Source organism: Haliaeetus leucocephalus, unplaced genomic scaffold (assembly GCF_000737465.1).
Source record: "Haliaeetus leucocephalus isolate CR32 unplaced genomic scaffold, Haliaeetus_leucocephalus-4.0 Scaffold656, whole genome shotgun sequence".
In the NCBI taxonomy this organism is placed as follows: Eukaryota; Metazoa; Chordata; class Aves; order Accipitriformes; family Accipitridae; genus Haliaeetus; species Haliaeetus leucocephalus.
This window is the reverse complement of record NW_010973092.1, coordinates 6,907,664-6,912,836: the sequence shown is the minus strand read 5'-3', so window position 1 is coordinate 6,912,836 and position 5,173 is coordinate 6,907,664. Positions and strand designations below refer to the sequence as shown.

Genomic DNA, 5,173 nt, shown 5'->3' with positions numbered 1-5,173 from the left:
GCGTGTGTCCCCCCCCTTGCCCAGCACGGCTGCCTGGTCCTCAGCCCCCTGTAGACGAGAGCCCCGTCGGGGCACGGGGGATGATGCCGGGCGATCATCTCCCGACGGGAGGGCTCCTTCCATCCCCCCGGGGCCTGGGGCACCGGCGATGCTCTACCCGGCGATGCTCCCACCAGGTCCCTGCTCTCCACGGCTGTTCCCCCGCGGGGTGTCCCGAAGGATAAGGCCCAGGCAGCGGGTTTGGGGTGCCAGGCTGATGCCTCCCAGAAAGAGTCCTTTTGTCTTTCTCCCAGCGTGCGTGCAGACGCGCGCGCCCTTCGTGTCAGATTTTTGAAGCCAGTTAAGCCTGAGGTTGTCCCCATCCTCCTCCCCAGCCGCAGAACCCGGGTTTGATTTCGGAGCGCGGGTACATCACATCGTTTCAGCTTTTCCGCCCTGACTCCAAGACAAGCTCAAGGTAGGCATCTGAGTCACAGGCTGGCTGCCCCTTGACCTGCAACGCACACACACAAAATTCCCTTCATTCCTCAGAGAGGGGAAAAACAAGCTTAACACGGCTCAGCAGCTTCGCTCCTGCCCCTGCCCTCCTCATGGAGGCTGCCGGGGGCTCTGCTGGCATGCGGAGACACGCTCCAGTCCAGGAGAAGGGAGCCCACGTTAATCGCCAGCAAGAGCCGCCCGGGCCCGCCTCACCGCCTGCGTGAGAAGGGATGCAGTGCGCGAAGAAGACCCCACCAGGTTTCGTGTCCAGCCCACCGGGATGAGGTGCGGCAGAAGGTCTGTTGGGTTTGGTTTTGGCAGCCTGCTCTGGGAGAGCTTCCGACTTAACGGGAGGCGAGGAAGCAATTTCAATCAAATGAAACAGGCAGATAAACAAACAAAAAGAAAAGAAGAAAGGAAGTCGTAGGGAAGGAGACACAAAGAATTGCATACAATTATGGCTGCAAATTTTCTAATGCACTCTGAAGCATTCATTGAAGTCAAAGACTTCTTATCCTTAAACATTTCAGTTCCCTCACAAGCCTTTTCTCTGAAGATCTCTGAATGTCTTGCATACGCCAAAGTTACTTGAAAGCTCAGAAAACAAAAAAGGGACAAACAGGAAGTTTTTCAACTGTGAACTGCTGTAAAGGGTATTAAAGGGATTTTTTTTTTCAGCCTTAAATGATTTGCAAACTCAGCCTGAAAATGTATCTCCACCGGGAACAGCTTTCTGAGGCCATGCTAACCTCCGTCAGAGTTTTAGCAGGGGAGATTCATGCACAAATCATTGAGCAAAAAGCCAGCAATGAGTAATCAAAGGCACGCACCAAACTCCGAGGACAATCTGCAGAATCCACAATCTCCAGCAGTAAACTTTTCCACTGAATAATTACTTCTGAGAAAAAGGAATTTGTTGAATTCTTGGTCTGGCATTTGCTTATACATTTTTTTTAAAAGAATGACCTACTCACTGGAAACAGAAGGCTGCTCAGAAAGGCATTGGTATTTATTAATACCAGCTCTACCATTTTACATGAGTATCAGGTAGCTTTTTTTCTGCCTATCTTCTGTTTGCAAACACAAAGGAAACCAGTTCCTTTCCTGCATGCTTCTAACTTGCAGGCTCTTCTTCAGCACATCTGTCGGAAAGAAGTTCAGCGGCTTTCCTCCGCATTGTCTCCAATTTATTAATCAACACTTTCAGCTCCCTACTGAGTTACAGCCAAATTATGGTCCCCTTGAAGTCCGTGGCAGCACTTCCACTGACTTCATTAGGACCAGAAACCAGCTCTTGAAGTCTCTGCCAATTCCTTAAGTGCTTTAACTTCAGCGTTGGAGATTTCTTTTTTAATCTTCTTACGCCTGTTTCTGACACATCATTTTACATGTGTGCATGCACAAACTGCCTTTCTGAAACTAAAAACGGCCTTAAAAGCAAATGGAAAACCTTTTTTTTTTTTTTTTTTTTTTTGTACCTGTGAATGGCTGCATTCGGGGCCCCAAATTTCTCTTTGCCGGGACTATAGAGGAAAGATGCCATTTTGAGGGGCCTGGAGTTGTCTGAGAGCCCCAACTGCAGGCTCTGCTCTGTACCAGGCAGAAAGCAAGGGTTCAGCCTCTGGGGAGAGTTTTGGCCTCTTCCAGCTCCAATCTCTGTTTCAAGGCCACCAGTAAGGCCATTGGTCTGGTGGCTAATGGGAACAAGATGCAGCCACCGAAACAGTGACATTTGAGCGCCAAAATTTCCTGCTTGCAGGAAGCCCGGAGCCAGGGCCTTTGCAGGTCAGGCCAGTCGCTTCCCACTGACCCCTCTCAGCCAGGACCAGTGTACACCAGGGCCAAAGCCCGGGCAGGAGAAGAGGTCGAGAGCAGTGTTTCCATTTGCTTTGGCTCTCGGGCTCCCTTTTTGTTTAGTCACCGGCTGACTTACGAAATCCGCCTGCAGCATCACTGTGTCTGTGGGTTTCCCATGGGCTGGAGAGGCTATTACCAAGGAGCATCTGGAATGTTAATTACCCATTAAGGAACTAAATCTGGGGGATTTCTCAAAGCAAATACACATCATCTCTGGCGCTGACCCCACCGTGGCCTGAGCATCCTTCCCATCCTTCCCCGCCAGGCTGGAGCATGCAATCCTTGCAGCCCCTGCTGAGTTCCTCCCTTCTTGCTCATCCCAGACTGGGAAGATCCTCAGTGCTGTCCTCAGCAGCTAGGACAGCCTGGACAGCACTGGCATTTGAGCCCCAGGAACATTTTGCAGGGCAGGCAGTTCCCTTGCAGACATGCCAAGACTGGTGCAGGGCAAAGCAAAAGGAAAGAATTTTTCCTAGGGAGTGGAGAAAGCCCCATCCCGCACAAAGCCTGGAGGGACTGGGAGCAGCCTGCCTCCCAGATGCTTTTGTGCTGAGGGCAGCATTGGATTTTGAACTGCTGGGTTGGTGTTGGTTTTTTTTTTAGAAGCTCATCTGGTTATTTCAGCCTGTTACCCCATAAGTGGAGGCTTGCCCGTTTCCTTGCCTCTGGCTTGCATCTGTTCCAGGGGAACATCTGTAGGCTGGTGCAAGCCTCGTGGAGGATCGTTGCAGCCTGCCCTGCATGCGTGGCTCCCTGGGGAGGAACCCACCCTGCCTGGCTCAGGCTGCCTGCAGACCCTTCACCGTCCCCATGGCTCCTTCTCAGACGGGTCACCCGCAGCCACCACCACACACATGGTCTGACGCAGGCTGACCTCTGCAGTGCTTGACTGCTGCTAGCTCCTTCCTTCCCCCCTTCCTTCAAATCAGGCCATGGCCAGTGTCACTGGAGCCCCCAGCTGGAATTACAGCAGTCCCGCCAATGTATATTTTAAAAGCCTCTCCTTCAATATTTAAACAGGAAGATCCCTGACGCAATGGCAAACTGCTGACGAAGGGAGGAGTGGGCACGAGTGGCCCACAGTGTCGAGGCAAGTATTACAGTGGCACCCGTGAGCACAGAGAGCTTTCCTGGGGAAGAAGCTCAGCACAGGAGAGTGTAGAGAAGCAGGGAGCCTTACGGACCAAACCTCTTCTCCCTGGTGGCAGCTGAGGAGTTTGCATCCTGGAGGGACCTGGGATGCTTGGCCAGAGAAAGGAAAAGGTACTCTGAAAGACATCAGCCTTGCCGGGCATGTGGATGCTCCCCTAAAAACACGCAGCACCCCAGAACTGCGGAGCTGATGAGCGCGAGAAAAGAGTCAGAAGTTTCCCACGGGCCAGCAGCAAATGCTGTCAGTCAGACAGACGTGCTCGACCCTCCCCACAGATGTGTTCTCAGGCCTTTGGACCGTGCAGTCTCCCTAGCGGGGCCATTTCAAGGAGCCTCCCTCGTACATCTGCTTCTCCTCTGGTCAGACCAGCTCTGAACACAGCTCCTGGGTGCAGATCTGAAGGCATGTCAGCCTTCCCCATGTAGGCACCCATGGGTGGGCTCCCAGTCTGTCACTCACAACGCAGTCCTGCCTGGCTCCGAGCTCTCCGCTTCCCCAGAGGACTAAGCGCCGGAGGCAGCTCAGTGCCTGGCGGGGGCATCTGGAAGCAGGGCAGGATCAGGCCCAGGAAGCGTATCGCAAGCGCTATGCAATCAGGTTCAACCTGCCTTTTTTCCAAAGGTCTTTGATGTTTCCCATCCTTACTCTCCTGAGCGCTTTTTAGATCACGTGGAACCAGAAAATATTCACTGGCTGGACCACCTTAACGTCAAACTTTATAAATTTACACTCTGTTTGCTGTAGAGGTGGAAGAAATCTCCCCCAATAATTGCTGTGGGAGGTAGTCCCTGCACCAGCGCTCGCAGCTGCAAAGTCTACACCACTCACATCAGCCGCCCGAGTTCCCAACAGAGAATTACCTGTACTGAAATCTCTCCCGTTAGCTCCTTAAGAGAAAATACACCAGACTTCCGGATATTAAAACCACCATGTACATCCCCTTACGGGTAAATTCCCAAACACCTCCTCACAGTCAGGGCTCCCACCTGAGCTCAGGGCAGGGAGAAGCAGCTGCCTGGACCCCCATGACACCTCGCTGTGCTCAGCTGCCCGACGGTGGAGCGAGGGGGAAAGGCCTGTGCCCCAGTCCGGCTCTAGCTGAGCCCGGGCAGCGCCGACTGCGGCTGCCCGGCCAGGAGGAAGCGGTCAGCGTGCTGACTTTACACCGATTTTCCTCTCGTTGGTTTTTAAACCGATTCGGGCCTGCGTTTCCAACGCTCTCCCAGCACGGCTCTGTCAGGGGCAGAAACAGGCAACCGCGCACCCGCCGCCATCTTGGGGAGGGACCCTCGGCAAACGGCCGCCGCCATCTTGGGGGGACCCTGGGGAGGAGGGCGCCGCCATCTTGGGAAGGGACGCGGGGAGGGGGAGGCGGCCGCGCCATCTTGGGGAGGTCGGCCCGGCTTGCCCTCGGGAGTGCCCTTCACGGTTGCACGGCGGCAGCCGACGTGGCGGGATCGGGATCGGGGTAGAATCCCGCCCTGCGATCGGGGAAACGCCGCTTCCCCCCGCGGCACTCGGCCGCCTCCCGCCACCACTTCCGGGTGAGCGGCGGTGACCTCCGCCCCCTGCCCCTGCCGCTTCCTTTCCAGCGGCGGCCGCCGGAGGAGACCCGCAGGGGAGTGTGGGGCTGCCGCGCATCCGTTGCCATCCGCCCGCCCGCGCCTCGCCGCGGCCTCCCCG

General features: G+C 55.1%; 1 protein-coding gene across 2 annotated transcripts in view; it reads left to right on the top strand.

Annotated features, from left to right (window-relative positions):
- The first annotated feature begins 5,025 nt into the window (after window positions 1-5,025).
- The window catches only part of RPS14 (ribosomal protein S14), a 3,542-nt gene continuing 3,394 nt past the window's right edge, over window positions 5,026-5,173 (top strand). The window contains exon 1 of one of the 2 annotated variants that reach the window (XM_010578942.1): window positions 5,026-5,108. The gene's annotated coding sequence lies outside the window, so the exon portion shown is untranslated. Of the gene's footprint in view, window positions 5,115-5,173 lie in introns of both variants that reach the window. The other variant, XM_010578943.1, reaches the window with a different exon arrangement.